We start from the raw sequence: 21,599 nt of genomic DNA, 5'->3' as shown, positions 1-21,599 counted from the left end.
ACCTTTATCCAAAGTTGTGAGTTCTTCTTAAGCTCCTCATATAAGGGCTTACATATTTTGCTAAGACCAGGATAAAAATCTATGACATAATTGAAACTATGTAAGAACCTTTGGAGTTGAACTTTATCAAGGATTTGATTTGGAAATTTTTTGGTAAATTCTATAGATCTTTCTATTGGAGTAATGGTCCCTTGGGTAACATAATGATCTAAAAACCTTACTCTGGTTTGAAACAAACTAATCTTGGATTTAAATACTACTAAACCATTATTATTTTTATAACTTTGACAAAAATGGTTAAGTGCTTGAAGTGTTTTTCTAAATTTTTAGAAAACACTAGTACATCATCAATATATACTATTGTAAATTGGGAATATGGATAAAAAGTATCATTCATAATTCTTTAGAATCCAGATGGAGCATCTTTTAGTAAAAAAAGCATTATGTTTCATTCATATTGTCCAAATGGTATAGTAAATGTTGTTTTGTATCTTTCTTCAAAGTTTTTGCAACAAATCTTTTTTATTTGGGATTGGGTATCTAATTCGTTTTAAAGCTTGATTGAGAGATTTGTAATTAATGACTAATCTTGGTGTCCCTCTTTCGAGTTTTGCATTTTTCATCACATAAAATGTTAAACAACTCTAAAGACAACTTCTTTTTTGATTAATTTTTTATTGAGAAGATCTTGTATTTCTTTTTTATAAAATTCTTTCATTTCTTTGTTCATCTATATTGGTCTTGCTTTTGTTGAAATTTGCCTTTCATCAACATCATTTTCATATGGTAATGTCACTTTATTTTTTTGCCTATTCCAAAAGACATTAGGAATGTCAAAACATATTGTTGATTCTCTTTCTTCTTTAATTTAGTTTTTCTTTTGGACTTCTCTTTTTTTTTTCTAATTGTCTAGATAATTTTTTAAAACATATTTCTTCTTTTAGAAAAGAAATTTGTTTCTGTTTATGATTAATCAAATTGTTGATTTGCCCATTGTGGATGGACAAAAAATTTAATAGGTTAAGATTTCTTATTTTGAGTTTTTCCACAAAAGGAAATTCCACCTTAATATTTAAAACTTTGGTGGAGATTGAATGATTTGTTACTTTGTAGGGGTTTGAGTAAAGATATGAACGAGATTCCTAATATGACATCTTGGGTAATATCTTTTACCATAAAAAAAATATGTTTGATATTTAATACCTTTATTACAATTTTAGCATTAGGAGTTTTTTAAGTAATTTTGAGTTTTCTTTTTACCATTTGCAGCTTTAAGAGATCTTGATGTTTTGTTATAATATTTTATTGAAATTATCCCTTCTCTAATACAAATTTGATCTGTTTTTATGTCAAAAAGGGCTACTGTTTCCAATTGAAATTTGTTGTTTATAATGAGATTTATTTTTATCAAATATCTTTGGATGGATACTTCAGTGAGAATCATAATGTATTTTTGTGTATTATCTCTAGGTTCAAGTTCAATTTTTGAAGAACTATCTTCTAGGATTTCTTATTTTAAACTTTTCATTTGTTTATTCATTTCTTGTTGTTCATTTTTAACCTGGAAAAGTTATAACTTAATTTGTTTTATGTCAAATTGTAATTCAAAATTTGTGATTTGCCTAGGCTTCATTTTTTCATATTTATTAAATGTTATATCTTATATATTGTACATCTATGATTGCAATAATCTCTTCTTTTTTTTTTTCTGTTTTGCGTAACACCCCAATACCCAACTCGATCGTCGGGTCCGAGTTACGAAATGTCACATTCGTTGTCGGAACAACTTCTGTCAAATTTACGGTAAAATAATCATTTATGTAACAACCTATTTTTTAGTGGTGTTGAAAATAGTAGTTTCGGGACCAAAAGTTTGACGAATGAGTCCGTAAATATTATTATTTAATATTTATGAGTCAAATATAAAATAATATTATATTTGATTTTGATTTGATAATTTTGCTAACTGAATGAATAGTTAATTATAAGTGGTTTGCCCCTAAAGTCATTTAATTTTGAAAAATGAGGCATCAAGATCTCGTTTCTGTAAACTAAACCCATAAATATTTTTATTAAATATTTATGGAGTTATTTTATAGGTGTATTAAAATTTGGTCTAGGGATTTTAATGTTCAGATAGTTAATTAAGGAAAATGAACTAAATCGTAAAAGATGTAAAAGTTAATCGCTATTAGTTTAGATGGACTAAATGGGTCTAAAAGAATAATTGAATGGTTATGCCATACCTAAATAGAGGAGACGGTTTATGGATGAAAAATAACTAAATAATATGTTAATTTATATTAAAATAAGGTTCATGTGTAATAAAACTAATAATAGAAGTGAATGGTCATTTTTATTTTATTATCTTCAACCTTTTCCACCGTTTCTCCGTTGGAGAGAAAATCAAGTTTTCGGTCAAGCTTGTCCTTCAAATTGGTAAGCCAATTTTAATTCAGTTATTGTACTTTTTATGTTTTTGAGATTGTTGTAATTAGGTCCAGTTAATTCGTATCTCCGATTTCAAAATTGTTAAAGATTTTAAAACTTGTCATTGATAAATCTTAGAATTTTTTTTATAGAAATTGGTAGATTTGGAAGGTATGAAATGTTTAAGGACTTTTTGATAAAGTAAATTTTGTTAAATTTGCATATAGGGACTAAAATGTAAAGTTGATAAAATTACCATGAGATTTCTGTAAATTCAGGTTTTAGAGGGCTGTAGGAGAACATAATTGAAATTGGAATGAAAAATGAAACTCAATTGTGAAAGTTATACTTGTTTCAGTTTTAGGGACTAAATTGAATAAAATGTAAAAATTTAGAGGTATTCAAACAATAAAATTAAATTAATATATACTTGTAATAGGGTGATAAAAAATCCTTGGAATTGATAAACTGAATTGAAATATTGAATAGATCAAAAATTAGACCAAATTGAAGAAAATCGAGGAAAAAACAAAAAAAATACTGATTAGTCCTTAAAAAGTTATTTATTTGTTGTATTGACTAGGTAAGTTCATATTGTATGTTTGTGTTAAATTGTTAATGCATTTAGAATTATAATTACAATTATATTTAATTGAAATTTTTTGAAGGAAATTGTGTTATTATTATTGATAAAGAAAATTGGGCTGAAGCAACCCATAACATCAATTTAAATAAAACCGACCTAAAGAAATAAACTCAAAAGAAAACAAACCCAAAGAACAATAATATGAGAAAACAAAAGGTCCAACAGAAAATACAAAGAGACAAAACAAAAAATAAAAGGAAAAAAATAACCCAACTTTAATCTGGCACACAATTCAGCAGAGCATTAATTGATCTTCATTTCCAAAGCCAGATATTTCCCTATCCATGGAAACCAACGACCCCAAGGAGAAAAAAATGACGCTTTCCATTAGAAAAAAAAAAAAACAAACCCTTTTGTTTCACAAATTTCCGATCTAGCCTCGTCCCCAAAGAAACATTGCAAGCCCGACAATCAAGGCAACCAGGGAGGAACATCACCACGACTCTCTGCGTCCCTCGATTGACGCCTATAGCGGTCATTTTCATTGTATCTTTTGCAAAAAGTGGCACCAAACCCACTAGATAAGTACTTTCTCCATGCTTTAAGCCTTCTTTTGCTAAAATATCTGCTACTCTATTTGCATCTCGCTGAATATAATGAAAATCACATGTTTGGCGTCATGTATATAAGCCTTAATAAGTGAACCATCTATGTCACAAGCTTGCATTTTCTTTATCACCAATAGAGCATCTCCCTTGATTAGTACCTCTCAAAACCCTATATCTCTTCCAAGATTCACTATCTAAAAACAAGCAATAGTCTCCGTAGCGAAATTAGTAGGTATGTTGTCGTTTATTACTATGTTCGAAACCACCACTCTACCTTCCCAATTTCTGACAACTATTCCAGTGCAGGAACGCTTACCACAGCCATTGAACACTACGTCAAAGTTAAGCTTATGGAAAGGAAATTCAAGAGGTCTCCAACGCTCACTGCCTACTCGTTTTGCTGGTAACCTCCTTTGCAATTCATCCACTTATCAAATGTAGGATTCCACTTTGCAGGTAATATCGTGTGGCAAAATAACCCTATTCTCATGGATTAGTTTGTTTCTTACTGACCAAATGAACCATATAGTGCAAGTCACAATCCTACAGATAAGATTAGGAAGCGAAGAAAAAAAATGTAATTTAGCCACTCTTGTAGCAAAATATAAGCAATGTTATCAGGCCATGAAATTTGTAATTTGTCCCATATTTCTACAACAGATAGACAGTCCCTGAAGATATGCTCCAACGTTTCACTTTCTCTTGCACATTTTAGGCACAAGACGGAATATCTCAATCTTCTGCTATACAAATTGTAATAGCTAGGAATGTAATTTTTGAAAATTTTCAAGGATGTAATTTTGGTTTTCTTTGGTAAATCGATCTGCCAGAGTTTTTTTTTTTTTTTTGTAAAAAGCCCTGTAACGCCCACCTCCTATAGCCTCCCCCTTACCGTGTATTAAAACCTTATAACCGCTTTTGACTATAAACACACCTGGTGACTCCTCACCCCACACTATCATATCTTTATGGAAATGGTTAGCATGGGGAATGCAGTGCACTCTCTCCGTAGTGACTTCATCCAAGTGTAATGTAAGCTTTTCATCATCCCATCTTCTTACATCTTGATTTATCAATTCTGATACTAGCCTAATTGATACTCTTTCCCTCCCCAATTGGATATGTTTTGTATACAACTCTGGAACCCATGCGTCATCCCAAATTCTAATGCCTTACCCAGAAGCCACACGCCAACTCATACCTAATTTCAACAGACCTTTTGCCGCACAAATACTTTTCCAGGTATACGAAAGGTAAGGACCTAAATTTGCATCCATAAAATCAGAATTTGGATAGTATGTTCATTTTAGCGATCACGCTAAAAACGAATTAGGGTATTTATCAAGTGCCACTGTAACACCCTGAACCTATCTTTGTCACTGGATGAGGGTTACAGAGCATTACCGTACAAATTCAAACGTTTAACTTCGAAACAGAAACAATTATGAAACTTAATATCAACATCTAACAACTTAATATAATCATAGTAAAAATACACTTTCGGGCCTTAAACTGAGCCTTCAGGCCCCGAAAAATAACTTGGGAACAATCAGGGATTAATTTGAAACAAAATAAATAATTTTAGAAAAACATGAAAATTTGAGAAATAGGGATTACACGACTGTGTGGCCAAGCCGTGTGACATAGCCTAGACCATGTGGACATTTGAAGTCTAGATACACGGTTGTGTCCTAGCCCGTGTATCTGCCTATGTGGGTATTCGAAATAGGGCCACATGGTCGTATCGCAAGTCATGTGCCAAATCGTGAGTGCATTTGGTGTTGGGTCACATGGTCGTGTCATAGGCCGTGTGCCAAACCTTGTTACATATTGACTTGAGACACGGTCGTGTCTTAGATCGTGTAAAACCTGCACTTAAAATAATAATGACACATAACCGTGTGGGATGGCCGTGTGTGGCACACGACTGTGTGACAACCCGTCTCCTAGGTCGTGTGCAGCACAAGTTGCCTCTAAAACAAGCCATTTCAAAACAAAATCTTGTACACCAAGACACACCAATTACACAAACATTTACATGACTAAAACACACTTCAACCACACTTAAAACATACCAATTCCATCAACATATAAGACTAATCAATGCACCAAAAAACGGTACCACAATCACAAATCAAACATAATTCCATTCAACATTACAAGTTCATTCAATATACTTAGTTCAAACATACTAACAATAATGGGAAATGATTAGAGAATGAATGGGGAAGATGTTTTAATGAGAATGTAGGGAATAACGCTCTCCAAGCATCATTCGCTACCACTTTATCTAGTCACTCTCTAATATTATTCTCCATAAAAAATTTTCCTTTTCCCAAGTGAACCATGGCCTTTCATATCCCACGTCATCCAATTAACATTCATGAAGCACATTCCAAAAATCTTCCATCTGCCTTTCTTCTTGAATAACACCTCCATTATTCTTAAATGAATAAAGAATTTCATTGAAATTCCCACAAATTAACCAAGGTAACATACTCTCCCAACTTAACCTTCGTAAAAGATCCCATGGTTCTGATCGAAATCTAACATCTAGGCACCCATAAAACCCTGTCATTCTTCAAGTATCCTCTATGAAATCTCATCTAATCTCCACATCTTTATGATTCCTTGAATAGCTTCTTAGAATTATATTAACTTTAGCTTTCTAACCTAAACAAAGTCCTTCCTTAGTACCTTCCGCCGCCACCTCAATACCATGCACAACTCCACCTTTCATTCGAATCAATTCCATTCGTTTTGAATCTAACTTAGTCTTCATAAAGAAGACTACTTAGGGATTATAAAGTCTCAGTATATGCCTGAGCCTTCTTGTAGTCCGTGAGCTCCCCAACCCATGAATATTATAGCACATGATTTTCATTGCTGTCGGTCGACCTACCTACCCCTTGGCGGTCACTGATAATTTATTTTTTATAAGCCATCAGTCGCCTATCACCTTTCCTTACAGAATCCAAACTCTCAAAAACACCTTCAAAGAAATCCCCAACTCTTTGCCTCTTCTTACCCTCGAAGTCCCCAATTAGACTCTCCTTAAGATCATGGATCATTGGATCACGCCCTATAGCTAAAGAAGAATCCATTCGATTCCTTTAAAAACCCATGCTATCCCCTTCCAGATTTACTCCTAGCACTGGGGTTACTCTTTCCAAGGGATTCCTAAAGAGACGATTGTTAACGTTTCCAGCTTCTCCCTGATTATGAGAAGAGCTACCCTATAAACCGTCCTTATTTCCTTTGCCCAACCAAATACTTTTTACTGTGGTAGCTTTCCTTCCCGACATCCAAACTGAAATATCCAAATCCCAAATCTGACTTATCCATATCCCTCTAAAGCCTAACCAGGCAAAGACTATCACTGTGCCCCAGGTTCCCATATAGAAAATAAAAAAGTGTAAGTTTTTCATATCAAAAACGAACATAATTGTGGTTCTGAGTGGAAACCTAGATTTTCTTCTTACATTTCAAAGGGGATCTTATATACACTTTTACCCTGATTCGCATAAAGCAAGTAAGACCCCCTTTCGCTTGTTTATAATCATACTCTTCAAAGATTCCAATAAAAGGGTCTATTCAGCAAACAGAGACGTGTCATGCGACAGACTAAATTGATATTTAATTGAAATTTTAATTGTTTACAATTCGGTACAAAAAGGTGGGTGAGAGGATTAAATTGAATACGATGAATTACAAATTAAAATAATTATGGATTTGACCTTAAATTGAATTGAAATAGAATATGTTATCTGATGGTGTGATGAAATGAGATGAATTGCTTTGATTTAGACTGGTTGATAGTGATAATGACTAAATTGAATATATGTGAAAGTATAATATAATGTTATAATATGAAACTAAACATATGTTGAGATGATTTATTATTTTCATATGTTAGATAAATGTACTCATGATGAAATTAAATATGAATAGAGTTTTGGTTGATAATGAAATATGAAATGAATACCTTATTAATTGTTCGGGTAGAGTCAGATATAGTTGGCTCCATAGGATAGGAAGAGTTCAGGGTTTCTTCAACTACGAGTCGATGAGGCACTCGGTGCTAATTTACTTTGGTTATACTGATGAGACACTGGGTGTCAACCTTATTGATAGCGCTGGGAACACTATTTGCTTTAGATTTATCCGATAAGGCATTGGATGCCAAACTAATGTATTGGTTGGATCCATATATCTGTCTGAGATTGAGTCGTGTTAATAGGGAAATAAATGGTAAAAACGAAATATCTAATATTTGAAATGGAAAATGATATGAAATTGAAGTGAAATGTGAAATGAAATATGAAATTGTGGAATGAGTTGGGAACATTGATTGATTATGTTCAATGAATCCATGAATTTGGCAATTGAGATGAAATGTAATTTTGTAATTCGTATTATGGAATGAAATAGTAATTGACATTAAATTGAAAATTGATATATATATATTTGGTATAAAGATGAAATGATATAAAATGAGAATAAATTTTATATGATTTAATATGAATTTGATTGAGAATTTAAACTATGAAATGAAAAATAATGTTTGGCATTAATTTGAAATTGGATGTATTACGGGCAAATAGATTGTATGATATGATTAAGATAATGAAATGATTAACTGATTGTTTTTTTTTATGAATGATAATGAAATGTTGAATAAGTGAATTGAAATGTTGAATTAAGTGAATTGAAATGTTATATGATTGAGTTAATTTATAGTATGATAAATGTTGAACTCACCTTTTTTATATGTGTTTTTTCATGATAGACAAACTTTACCAAGCTAAGTAACATGTAGTGTATGATTATAACCAGAGGTAAGTTAATTGGTTTTAATGCCTATGACCTTACTATGCAATTGTAATGCTTACTCCCTTTTTTCCTTTTTCCCTGTAGTGTCAACTTGCTAAACGTGTCAAGCAGATCGTTAAAAAGATCACACTATCTCGGTATTGATTCTGTAGTCTTTTGACCATATTAAGGTTTGGTTATTTGTGACATGTACTTAGAAGTAGTTTTGGTTTACTTATATAGTGGTATGCCTTGAAATTCTTTTTGGTGTGATTATGGTAAAGAATATGCTTGTTGAAAACATATGCATTAGTAAATGGTTGAATTGTGCAATTGGTATTTGAAATGGTATTTTGAGTATACATGTAAAATCCCTAACCCTTATCCATCGCCGGAACAGAGTCAAGGAGCATTATCGGAGTTTACAGATCAATTACCAAAAATTTATGTCATTTAATATTCATATTCAAAATCAATCATATCTTCCCTTAATTGAGTCCTTAAGGTCCAAAATACACGTTCGAATCAAATCGGGACTAAACCAGAAACTCATAATTTTTTTCACAAAATTTTAAAGTTTTTCTTAAATACAGAGGACACACACCTGTGTGGCCAGGCCGTGTGGTTCACACGACCCATAAAATGCCTATGTCTCAGGCCATGTGGGCATTCGATGTGAGTCACATGGCCATATCCCAGCATGTATCCATACCTGTCTAACTCTCTGACTTAGGTCACACGGTCAGCCACACACCCGTGTGCTGGGCCGTGTGGTTAATTTAATTTTCAAAAATTAGGTACAGGTTTCACACGACCAAGACACATGCCCGTGTCTCTACTCTTGTGACTAATTCTAAGTATTTTACTTCTCAATTTTAAGATACATGGGACACACGGTCAAACTACACGCCCGTGCGCATGGCCGTGTGTCTAAAACACACGCCCTTGTGTTTGCCTATGTGGACAAAATAAGGCCAATTTCTAGCCTTATTTTTCACCCAAAATTTTCCTTGTACCTACATTAACATTTTAACACATTTCCAAACCAATTCAAGACATTTAAATTAAGCCAACATTAACATTATTCATGATATATCTTCACATGTATTCAAACTTACCTTTTGAAAGACATAAATGTTTACCATAATTCAATCTAACCATACCAAGCACACATATTTTAACCATATTATAATCTCAATTATGTATTCACTAAATATACCATTATTACCCATTACAATGGCTAGATTACAAACAACCATTTACATGTCAACATTGGCCAAGTTAGCCTATACATGTCATTTTACCAAAATAAGTTTGTTATTTATACTAAAACTAGCTGAAGGATAGTGTGATGATGCTCCGACCAATTCCAACCTTTATAAGCTTTTGAGCACTATGAAACAAAGAAAAGAAAATCGAGTAAGCATTTCAAATGCTCAATAAGTTTGTATAACAGGAAATTAACTTATCAATCATATTCATTTAAAGTAAGCATACAAATATGCATCTAAAACTATGTCATGCTCTTACCAAACAAGTTAGTTATGAAGTTTTATATGATTATAAAGAAAACAGATATGAGCTCATCATGCATCCATTTCTAGGTATTTTAGGGATATTCAAGATATAATTCATTTAATTCTCATATTTTCTCATATCAAGAGTTTTGCCCGTTGAATTATTGAAATATTGATAGATACCAAGTAGTACACATAAGATGTACTTATCATTGATCTGTCAATTCATATACGGGGGTGCCCATTAGGGCACATAACCGGGAAGCAAATTCATATACGGGGGTGCCCATTAGGGCACATAACCGGGAAGCAAATTCATATACGGGGGTGCCCATTGGGGCACATAACTGGGAAGCATACTCTCGAGCCTTGTAACGGGAAGCTCACACATAGCCATTTTGGGAAGCCCATAAAGAGCCTATCGGGAAGCTTATCTAGGGTATATAATGGGAAGCTTATAAGAGCCATAATCGGGAAGTTCACAAAGAACCATATCGGGAAGCTTATGAAGAGCCTATCAGGAAGCTTACAAAGAGCCATGTAATGGGAAGCTCTAGATAGCCATATATAAAGAAGATTAAGTGAGCACTATCGAGAAGCTCACAGAGCCAATTTAACAAGAAGCTCACGAAGAGCCTATAATCGGGATATTCATAAGAGTTAAGGTGTGTCCACAAAAAATGTAACATCACAACCTATCGGGACGCTCCGAAGAGATATAACGGGAAGCTCGCAAGAACCATATATGGTAATCTTGAGAAGGCTATTAACGGGATGCTTTTTTGAGCTATGGTGTGTCTGCAACATATGCAAGACCATAACCATTACGGAAAACTTGTATCCATCGATTTTCATTTGTTCAAATGGGACTTAACATTTATCGGGCATTATCAGATATTCAATCAAATTTCATATACATGGAAATTATACAATTCACATATTGAACATTTAATTCAAACATATAAATGTACACAATTTTGTTACACAAACTTACCTCGATAAACGTTCGTACACAAGGATTTACTAATCTGATATTTTTTGTTTTCCTCGATCCAACTCAGTATTAGGTCTTTCTGAATCTATATAAATAAATTTAGTGTCAATTTAATCCATTTCATACTCAATTTAATTCAATTCACATCCTAGGAAAAATTATAATTTTGCCCTTTTACTTTTTATAAATGACAATTTTGTCCCTAGGCTCGGAAAATGAAATTCGTGCAATTTAATTCTTATTCCAATCCTAATAAATTTTTACATATAATATTTACAACATATATATTTCATAAAAATAAAAAATTTTCATGAATTTTACATCTTTACAATTTAGTCCCTAAATCATAATTTCATGAAAGTTCTCTTTGTAAAAGTTGTTTATCTATCAACAACCTTTCATTTTCTACCATAAATTTTAAAATTTCAGCATTTACATCCATGAAAAACTTTTTATACTTTGATATCTTTACAAATTAATCCCCAAAATAGATAGATTAAGCTATTACGAACTCGAAAATATAAAATTACTAAAAACATGACAAGAATGCTTACCCAATTAAGCCAAGAAAGCTTGCTTGAATTTCTCTCTCTTTCCTAAGGTTTCCATGTATTTTTAATTTGGGGATGAAGATGAAATAAGATGATATTAAACTATTATCATCTTTATTTATTCTAAATTTTAATTTAGTCCTTTTCTTTTTCCAATTTTTCATGGATTATTCATCAAAAATATCTTCTAACTCCATTTAATAGTCTAATTTCCATATAAGGATATCAAGTTTTGAATTTCATAGCTATTTGATACTTATAGCTACTAGAACTCAATTTTTACGTTTTCTGCAATTTGGTCATTTCCATAATTAAACATGAAATTGGTAAAATTTTCTTATCGGAATTTTCATACATCTTTCCTATCATGATGCAGACCATGCAATAATTTTAAGATAAATTTTCTTTCCAACTCGAATTTTTGGTCCCGAAACCACAATTTTAATTTCATTGAAAATGGGTTATTACAATACAATTACATAGGTTATATGATGTTATGTTATGGATAAAAGACTTGGTTGATGAGGTTGAGTTTATTTAAGTAAATTTGATATGTTTTGATGTCAAATTGTAATGCTTGAATGGCATAGTTAAAGTATATATCTATGAAATGATATATCATGAAAATAATTATGGTTGAGTAATCTGGTTTATGTGGTTGAAACATATGTGATGGATGGTTAATGGTATAACATGTTTATAAATATGTGATATAAGGTAATATGTAAATAGGATGATTATGCTTTTGCAAGTTAATGAGTGTGTTTTGGTATAGTTATTCATGTATAAAGGCATATATGGTAACTTGCTAAATGATTGATGTTTTGTGGAAAAGTTTAGATTATGTTATGCATAGGAATTAGTAGGTGCTTATGTTTTGGCATATTGGTTGTATGTTTGTATGGATTGAATAAGTTCTTTATAGTTTAATTGTGTACCTATATGTATCTATGAGCTAAGATATAGGTTTGGGCATGAAATGAATTTTCAAACTTGTAATTTTTGATCATCTGGATAAAAGTATCGATACAAGGGACCAAGGTATCAATACTTGACCAAATGAACAGTGTTTTCAAATTTGCAGACTGCCAAAACAGTATCCATACTTACTATAATATCAATACTTACCATAAAAGTATCGATATTTATTCCTTTAGTGTCAATACTTAGTTCCAAAGTTTTAAAATTTTATAGTTTGGTCCTTTTTCATTCTTGAATCCAATCTATTGTATTTTAAAGCTCGATTTAGTTTTTTTTTTCAATTGTAATAATTAATGTGTGTATTAATATGATTATTAAATGTTAGAAATTGCATGTGATTATTCCAAAATTATTCGTAGCATCTCATAGTTTGGGTTCGACGATTGGACCTGGTGATGGGTATTACATTTAGTGCTATCAGAGCTACAGGTTCAGTCGATTCTAGGACTGAACATAGTGTGTATCAATTCTAGAAATACATGCCATAATAACCTGTGATAGTGTGATGTCTTCAGATCTGAGTTGACTCTATTTTTATGTATTATGATGATTGGATTAATGTAATAGCCCGTTTTCAGTGAAATCGGAACAATAGTTTAGGGATCACAAATATAAGTCGAAAAAAATTTACTTTTATTATTATATGGTCTACAGTATGATAGAAATAATGTATAAAAATTTCGTTAAGAAATTTTATCATGTACATACCTAATTTGATGAAAAGGATAAAATTGCATTAATTGCAAAAGTTGAGTTCTAATAGCTATTGGTATTAAATAACTATAGAATTTGAAATTGGAGGTCCTTATATGATAATTAGACCATTAAAATGCTTAGTGGATAAGCATGAATAGTCATCATTGGAAATTTCATGAAATGTTAAGGTTAATTTTGGAAAATGATGATTAAAGTTATAATAAATTAATAAAATAAACAAAAAAAATCTATTATCATCATCTACCATAAAATAACCCTAGCTATGGAAGCTTGAGTATTAGCAAACTTATTTTACTCAATTAGGTATGTATTCTTGTCCTGTTTTAATGCTTTCTATGTTTCCGAGATCGTAATAGCTTAATCTAGCTATCTCGGGGATTAATTTGCAAAACTGATAGAGTTTTTCCATTGATGAGCATACTTGAGTTTTGAAGTTTTATGATAGAAAATGAAAGGTTGTTGTTAGATAAACAACTTTTGTAAAGAGAATTTTGATGAAATTATCAATTAAGGGCTAAATTGAAAAGATGATAAATTTATGGTAAAATTTTGAATTTTTTGAAATACATAGGCTGCTATTAATATGTATGAAAATTGGCTAGGCCTAAGTAAGAACTAAATTTCATAAAAGTCATTTTTTGAGTCTAGGGACTAAATTGCAAAGAATTAAAAGTATAGGGGCAAAATAGTAATTTTTTCAAAAATATGTGCAGGACTAAATTTAATATGAATTATATTTAATTGAGTTAAATTCATTCATATAGATCTAGATAGATCTCATACAGAGCTAGATCGATGTAAAGAGAAAATATCGAATTAGTTACCTCCATATCTACGTACACTTATCGAGGTAAGTTCATGTATTTAAATTGTACATTCATATTTATTAAATTGAATTATTGTTTGTGAATTGTACTATTTCCATGAATAATTATCGGTTGTATATCCAACAATTACCAAGTTTCATTTGGACCTTAAGAAATTCATAGGATACAAATGGCAATGTCATTAGGGTTATCGATTTTGGTTGATGTCCTACATGTGTCGCGGGCACACCAAAACTCTTATGAGCTTCCCGTTATATAGCTCGTAGAGCTTCCCGTTATTCAGCTCACATGAGCTTCCCGTTATTTAGCTCGGAGGAGCTTCCCGTTTATAGCTCGTATGAGAATACATGAATATGAATTGACGGATTACAGCTCCATACACCTCGTGTGTACTACCTATGTATCCAACGATATTCTAAATGGTTCAACGGGCATAGTCTTTTATGAAATTAAATGATTTTGATATGAACAATTACCGGTATATACATGAAATTCATGAATTGTGATTACTTGATGATTTCCTCAATGTGTGTTAAATCTTACATGTGAATTACATGGCTAACATGTTGAGGATATGTGCTTAAGCTTTTGGCCAAAATGGTTTGGATATGTCTTGTATGCTTACCTTAAATGTTATTAAATGGTAAGTTAAATTTTGTATTATATGAACTTACTAAGCTTAAATGCTTACTTTGTGTTGTTTTCTCGTGTCTTATAGTAAATCGAAATATTGATCGGGTTGGAAGCTGGTCGGAGTTATTTCACACTATCCATCAGCCATTTTGGTACTTTTAGTAAATTAATTTAAGTTATAATGGCTTCTATATGTTATTTTGGCCAGTAATGGCATATAAATGTTTTGTTGAGACTAGCCATCCATATCATATTTAATGTGTATTTGATATGGTTGAATGATGAAAAACTTATAGGTATATTGATGATTAGTTTGAAATAGTATACTTCGTAAAATTATGCATATATGCATTTGGTTATCTAGGTAAATATGAATATTTGGTTGACATGTTATTAATTTTTCATTTGAGGTGCCTAAGGGCACATTCGTTGTATGTTGTGATAATTCATGTTTAAGGCTTGATTTTGACTTGTTTGGAATGCCTTGATATGGCTTGTGGATGTGCAAATTGTTTTGTTCAGGTTAATGTCAAATTGGGTAAGAAACGTGGCTTGAAAATGGCCTATTTTTGTCTATACCGGCAGAGACAGATGTGTGTCTCAGCCATGTGTCCCCTGTATCTTTTAATTTGCACAAGTCATCATGCTTAAATTGCTCACACGGTCTAACACACAAGCGTGTGGCTTGGCCGTGTGACCCAAGTCAGTATATTCTCACGGGCATGGATACGAGCTAGGACACGGCCGTGTGTCCCTATTTCAAATGTCCACACGACCTGAGACACTGGCATGTCTATTGACCATGTGAGTCATATGGCTGTGTGTTCCCTGCAACTTTGAAAATTTTAAATATTTTCTAAAAAATTCTTTGATTACCCAATCTAGTCCCGACTTGTTTTTAGTGTGTATTTTGGTCTCAAGGGCTCATATAAGGGACTATGTATGATTTTGATTGATTTCTAACATGAATATTATATGTTGTGAAATTTTTGTCTATCTGTTCTGTAAACTCCAATAATGGTCTATAACCCTGTTCCGGTGATAGATTCGGGTTAGGGGTGTTACAATTAAATTGAGTCATATTTGGTAAGTAAATAGATATGTTCCTAATTCTAATTAGGGGATTGTTATAGAGTGTTCGTTCCACAAGTTCTAAGGAATGAGGCAAGAAAATGCCTTCTTCTAATTGATAAATTAATGGTCTACCCAATACTTAAAAGCTACCATTTTAGCTTCACAACCGTTAAAACAACATTCATCCTCGATTGTGCCTTTTGTGGCACCCCATTGTCCTCAAAACCTAAATCTGATAAATGTTAACCGACCTCAATCGGTAAAATTTGTAATTGAGGAATAGAAGAATTCCAAGTTGAAATGCACAATATTGTTATGGAAAAAAGAAGTGTAATACTGGTGGGTAACCCTAACAATACTAATCGGTATGTGCATTAGTGATACCGAAAAATCGGTATGTGCATTAGTGTTGAATGAGACTTGAACAAGGGACATCTGAATAACTGTAAGGATATTAGAGCTGAAAGAATTTGTTGTACTGTATGAGTGAGCTCAGAGATGGTAAAGTTTGTGAAATGGAAAAGATTGAGTTAAGTCAAAAAGTTGAGACATTTAAAAAAAACACAATGTGACTAGATCATCCCCAACTCTTTATCTAAGCAGATGAGAGATTTCAAAAGTTTATCCTTTGCCCTAAAGGAAATCTGAGGAAATATATGTCTAAACAGAGTATCCGAAGCCTCAAGTTATATTAGCGGTTAGTACGAGTAGTGTTTAGAACACAAATAAACTAAATTATGAAAATTGCAACAAAAATCATTTCAAGAAAATATAGAGTGACAATGAGAACATGTTTCGGATGTGACTTCACCGAGCGCTTGATGAAGGATTGCCTGATAAAATCAAATGATGTTAGTGATCAGACTGTTAAATCGATGTTAATTTTTACATAGAAGTAAGAAACTAAGAATTAATAATACTGTTGGAACCAGTCAAGATAGAACTAAAGATATGATGATAAGATCTGAAGCTCGTGCACCAGTTAGAACTTATGTTGTTCGATCTAAAAAAGAGGCTACAAATTGTGTTGAGGCATCAGAATGGTGAGTTGGTTAATGTTGAGACAAACAGACTTGATTGTTTTCTTAATATCATATCATCAATATTAACACGAGTACTAAACAGAAAGGGTTGTAAAGTGTATTCTACTACATTTTAGATTCCAAAGTACCAGGATCAAAGATAGAACAAGTTTTGACAAATAACGAATTTACTAATGTGATTTCTGAAGAATTTCGAGGTTGAAACTTTAAAGGGAAGTGAAATTGTTATTGAAGTGGCACTCAAAATTGCTCCGATCTTAATTGCACCGTACAAAATGGTACAAACAGAATGAAAAAAATTGAAAGCATGGTTGTAATAATTATTAGACAGATAAGTTATTCGATTGAGTGTGTCATCTTGGAGTGTTTCAATGTTATTTTTCAAAAGGAAAACCGAAGCTATGAGATTGTATATTGATTACAAATAGTTGAATAGATTCACCATAAAGAATAAGTACATGATACTTCATATAACTGACGTGTTTGATTAGTACAAAGGAGCTACCGTATTTTGAAAGATTGATTTTTTATTAGATTGTTGTCAACCCGGAGTTATAAGTTGTAGTATCGAAGATTGCTTTCCAAACTAGATACAAACAATATGAGTTTTTGGTAATACCGCTTGAATTAACAAAACACACGACCACTTCTTAGACCTAATGTATTGGAAATGATTGCATTTGTTGTAGAATTTGGAAGAGAAACAGTGGTATGAAGAGTTCAGTAAATGTGAATTCTGACTTTGAGAAGTAAGGTTTATGAGACTCATGATTTTGGTTGAAGTATCTATATTGATCTGAACAAATTTTGGCAATTGTGAACTGGAAATCTCTGAAAGTTAGTATAGACGTATATAGTTTTTTGAGACTTACTGGATATTACAGATGAGTTGTTACAGGCTTCTCGATGATAGCTCTACCATTATCGAAACTGTTACAAAAAAATTCACCTTTGTTTGACCAGATAAATGCTAACAAAGTTTTGAACAGTTACAAGTGATAGTTCTATTTTAGTCGAGTTGAGAAAACGATTGATATTCCTTTAGAAAATTCAAAAACTAAAAAAAAGATAATCTGGAGTTCTTTACTAAAAGAAAACTTGTTAAAAATGATCAGACTTTAGATCTAGTATTGGTAATGTAAAGCCCTGAATAATTTATTTCTATTTCTGTAAAATATCTGACACAAGTGTGTATCTGCTTCAGTGGTTAAGTGTTTTGGGTGTGTGTATGAGGTCTTGAGTTCAAGTCTCCCTTTTTGCCAAGTTTTGTTATTTTTCTAATCCTAGCCTTACCTTTGTTGAGTGGACTTTTATAAAATTGTTTGTCAATCCATGTCAGAATGAGCCTGCTGGTTCGAGTGGTAAGGGAGTTAGTGTGTTAGAGGTCCTTGTTCGAATTCCTGCGTGAGCAAGTTTCGGTTGTCTGAAAGAGTTTCGGTAGAGATAGAATCTGAGGATCAAGTGGTTAGTTAGTGGGCTAGTGGGTTAGTGGGAGTTAGGATTTAATAGGATTTTAGGTTCCAAATTAAATTAAATTAAATTATTTTTATTCTTGTCCCAAAAATTCCTTGTTTCTGACGTTCTTTTTTTTTCCAAATAGAAATCCCCTTTTGATTTTCTTTTCCTTTTATTCTTCTTCTCTTTGATAAAATAGCAGTAAACTCTCTTTTCTTCACTCTATGTTTCTGTCTCTAATCCTTGCTCTTGGATGTTTCGAATTTTTGATTTTTGTGTAATCAATAAGTGGGGTTTGTTTGTATTCGTTTAGCTTTTGATTTCTGAAGGTTGACATTTTGTAAATCTGTTGCATAAGAGAAGACAGTGAAGCAGTAGTTTTACTTCAAAGGTCTAATCTGTGCGCGTGAACGGATGTGTTGACGGTAAATGAGTGAGTATCGCTCGATTTAGTTTTGAGGAATTCATGAATTGATTTCTAATTTCGATGTTGGTACTCTATTTTTAGATTTCAAAAGGCTCAGGATTATTTTTACATTAAAATCGTACTAGGTGTGTACTTGAAACACAAAAAATAAAGCTTCAGCAAAAGTAAAAAAACCTTATTGTCGACGCCACACGGGCGTGTGCCTAATTGTGTGTGAGACACGGCCATGTGTTTGACGAGGGCATGACCGTGCGCAAGACACGACCATGTAATGGTGTGGGTGTAACCGTGTGGGCCACACGGGCTAGGCCAAGTTGGGTGTGTGGGCCACATGGGCATGCTACACTGGCGTTTGGGTTTTGAGCTAGGCCGTGTGGGCCACACAGGTGAGGCCAATGTGGGCGTGTAGGCCCACACGAGTATATGGGCCTATTATTCTAAAATTTTTCCTTAGGGTCACACGGGTCATTCCAATCGACTGTGGGCCTATCGTAAGGTCGATAAGGGCTAACCAAACCCTAAAAATCATGTGATATGATAATCTAATATTCTGCTCTAATTAGAACACTGCTAGGCATGTTTGATTATTTTGTTAAGTATATATTGACATCTATATATGAGCATGTTATGCATGATATTACTGTATCTGTTATTGCTGTATCTATGATTAAGATAGGTTCTGTGTATGTGGAGGAAGTGATCTGTACGGTGACACTTCGCCTATATTCTGGCAGCTTGGTTGCATATTATCTGTAATGTGTCGAATCGACACTATATGGTATGCAGGGCCGGGTGGGTGTTTTTAACCCCACATGGTGTGAGGATGGTCACAGATGGTGTGTAGAGGATGGGGGTAGGATTTTGTATATCTGCACTGCTTATTTGATTCTATTATCTGTATCTAAAATGGACGAAATTCCGAATCTGTATTTGACTATATATAAAATTCTGCATGTAATGCATTTCTATTTCTGTAGGCTATACACTGAGTTTACGAAAGCTCACATTTGTTTATCTGTTCTGTTCAGGTAATCCACAAACTTAGGCGGATCGGTGTGACGGAGCCTCATGGTGACCACGAGTTCGTAAACTGACTTAAGTATTGATTTTTATTTAATTTAAGGATTATTTTTGGGAGTTTTGTAATAATTGGACTCTCCAGACTGTTTGATTTTATTTTGGGATTTGAATTTTCATTTTTACATTTTATTTGCGACGGATATCATAAAAACATGGTTTTTTACTTAAACAAAGGTTTTCCCAAAATTTACAAATGGGTTTTCCAAAAATAATGTTTCTTATGACTTTCGTTGTAATTTACCATTTGGCGAATAAATTAATTAAATAACGTTTTTGAAAATAGATATAAACAAATATAGGTTATAAAACTGGAATAATTTATCATAATGAATCTGTTTTCCAAAACCCTTCTTTGTGACGTCTCTGGATTCGGCCATAACGTCTAGGTCGGGTTCAGGGTGTTACAGGTAATGACAAAAATCTTTGCTTTTGAAAATCATTATGCACATCGAGAAAATTTACACTGATGGTCAGGAAATGAAAAAAGAAAATTTCAGAATAAGTGGTCAAATGTCAGATATGCCCACAAGACAAAGCCGAACGTTTGGTGCAATCAAGTTTACTATAGTCTTAATGATTGTAGAATGGGAAAAGAAACGGGGTACTATGGATTGTCAAATTACATGATATGTCATTATTTATCATTTTGACCAAGACTCGAGATTTACCTTTAGATATTAAGATAGATTGCATGAAACTCTAGGTATGAAACTGAATGTCAGTACAATATTTCCTCCTCAAACTGACAGACAATTAGAATTGATGATTTAGATACTAGAAGTCAAATTGTAGTATTGTATAATTGAATTTGAAAATAGTTAAAGAAAATTTCTACCATTAGCAAAGTTTGTATATAATGATAGTTATCGATTAAGTATTAAATGGTACCATACGAGGTTTTATACGAACATAAATGCAAAAATTTGTTGTACTAGTTAGAGATAAGTGAAAGAAATATTAGGGTCTGATCTGATTCGTGAGACAGGCGATAAAATTAGGATTATATAAGACTTTTTGAAAGTCGTCTTAGATCAGTAGAATCATATGCTGAATTGTAGAGAAAAAGTTTTCGAATTTCAGATCGATGATAAAGTAATATAGTATCGTTACAATAATGAAAAGGATATATAAGCTGAAAAAATACACATGAGATTCACAGTACCCTAATTTTTCTCACAGGTAAAAATTTCGAGGGCGAAATTGAGAGGGGAGAGTTAAAAGAACCCATTTTTCAATGGCATCAGAAACATAGTTTTGGGACCACAAATTTGATGAGTGAGTCCGTAAATATTATTATTTAATATTTACGAGTCAAATATTGTGACACCCCTAAAGTGACCCTAGTCGAAAAGTGGTTTCGGGACCACAAAACCGAGTCATAAAAATAATTAACCATTATATTTGATGCTTATTATATGTATATAAGCCATGCGAAAATGACATCTTTTGAATGTTTACTTAGAGAAGTTTAAATTTTATCCCTGGCTGTGCTTAGTACTTATTTAAATGAATGATCTTTATTTCAAGAAAAAGTTCAAAATTTTACTGTTCTGACATGAGTTACAAGTCCGGTAATGCCCCTTACCTATTCCGGCGACGGTTACGGGATAGGGGTGTTACATTTTATTGGTATCAGAGTTACGGTTTAGTCGATTCTAGGACTAACGTAGCACGCGTGAGTCTATTTATACATGCCATAAAGTGATAAAATGATAGTGTGATAATTTTTGGCTATTAAAATGTGTTTGATGTATTGTAATGAATCTTGATCCCGATCGAGCTGTAGCAAGCTTCTGACTATGAGAATTTGCGATATAACTTCACTTAGATATGCCTAAATTATTAAGTTGACCAGGTACATATC

The 21,599-nt window shown here is 32.6% G+C and overlaps 1 long non-coding RNA gene across 3 annotated transcripts; it reads left to right on the top strand.

Annotated features, from left to right (window-relative positions):
* Window positions 1-3,265: 3,265 nt before the first annotated feature.
* Window positions 3,266-19,886, top strand: LOC108454784 (uncharacterized). 3 transcript variants are annotated; one of them, XR_008271715.1, is made up of 5 exons: window positions 3,266-4,027; window positions 8,414-8,462; window positions 8,542-8,594; window positions 14,742-14,808; window positions 19,684-19,886. It is a non-coding gene; the product is annotated as an uncharacterized LOC108454784 (long non-coding RNA). The 3 variants fall into 3 exon arrangements; XR_008271714.1 differs by lacking the exon at window positions 19,684-19,886 and having other exon boundaries at window positions 14,742-14,982; XR_008271713.1 differs by lacking the exons at window positions 14,742-14,808; window positions 19,684-19,886 and having other exon boundaries at window positions 8,542-8,807.
* The last annotated feature ends 1,713 nt before the right edge of the window (window positions 19,887-21,599 follow it).

Source organism: Gossypium arboreum, chromosome 10, assembly GCF_025698485.1.
Source record: "Gossypium arboreum isolate Shixiya-1 chromosome 10, ASM2569848v2, whole genome shotgun sequence".
NCBI classification, from domain to species: Eukaryota; Viridiplantae; Streptophyta; class Magnoliopsida; order Malvales; family Malvaceae; genus Gossypium; species Gossypium arboreum.
The sequence above is the reverse complement of the archived record's forward strand: the minus strand, read 5'-3'. Positions and strand labels throughout refer to the sequence as shown.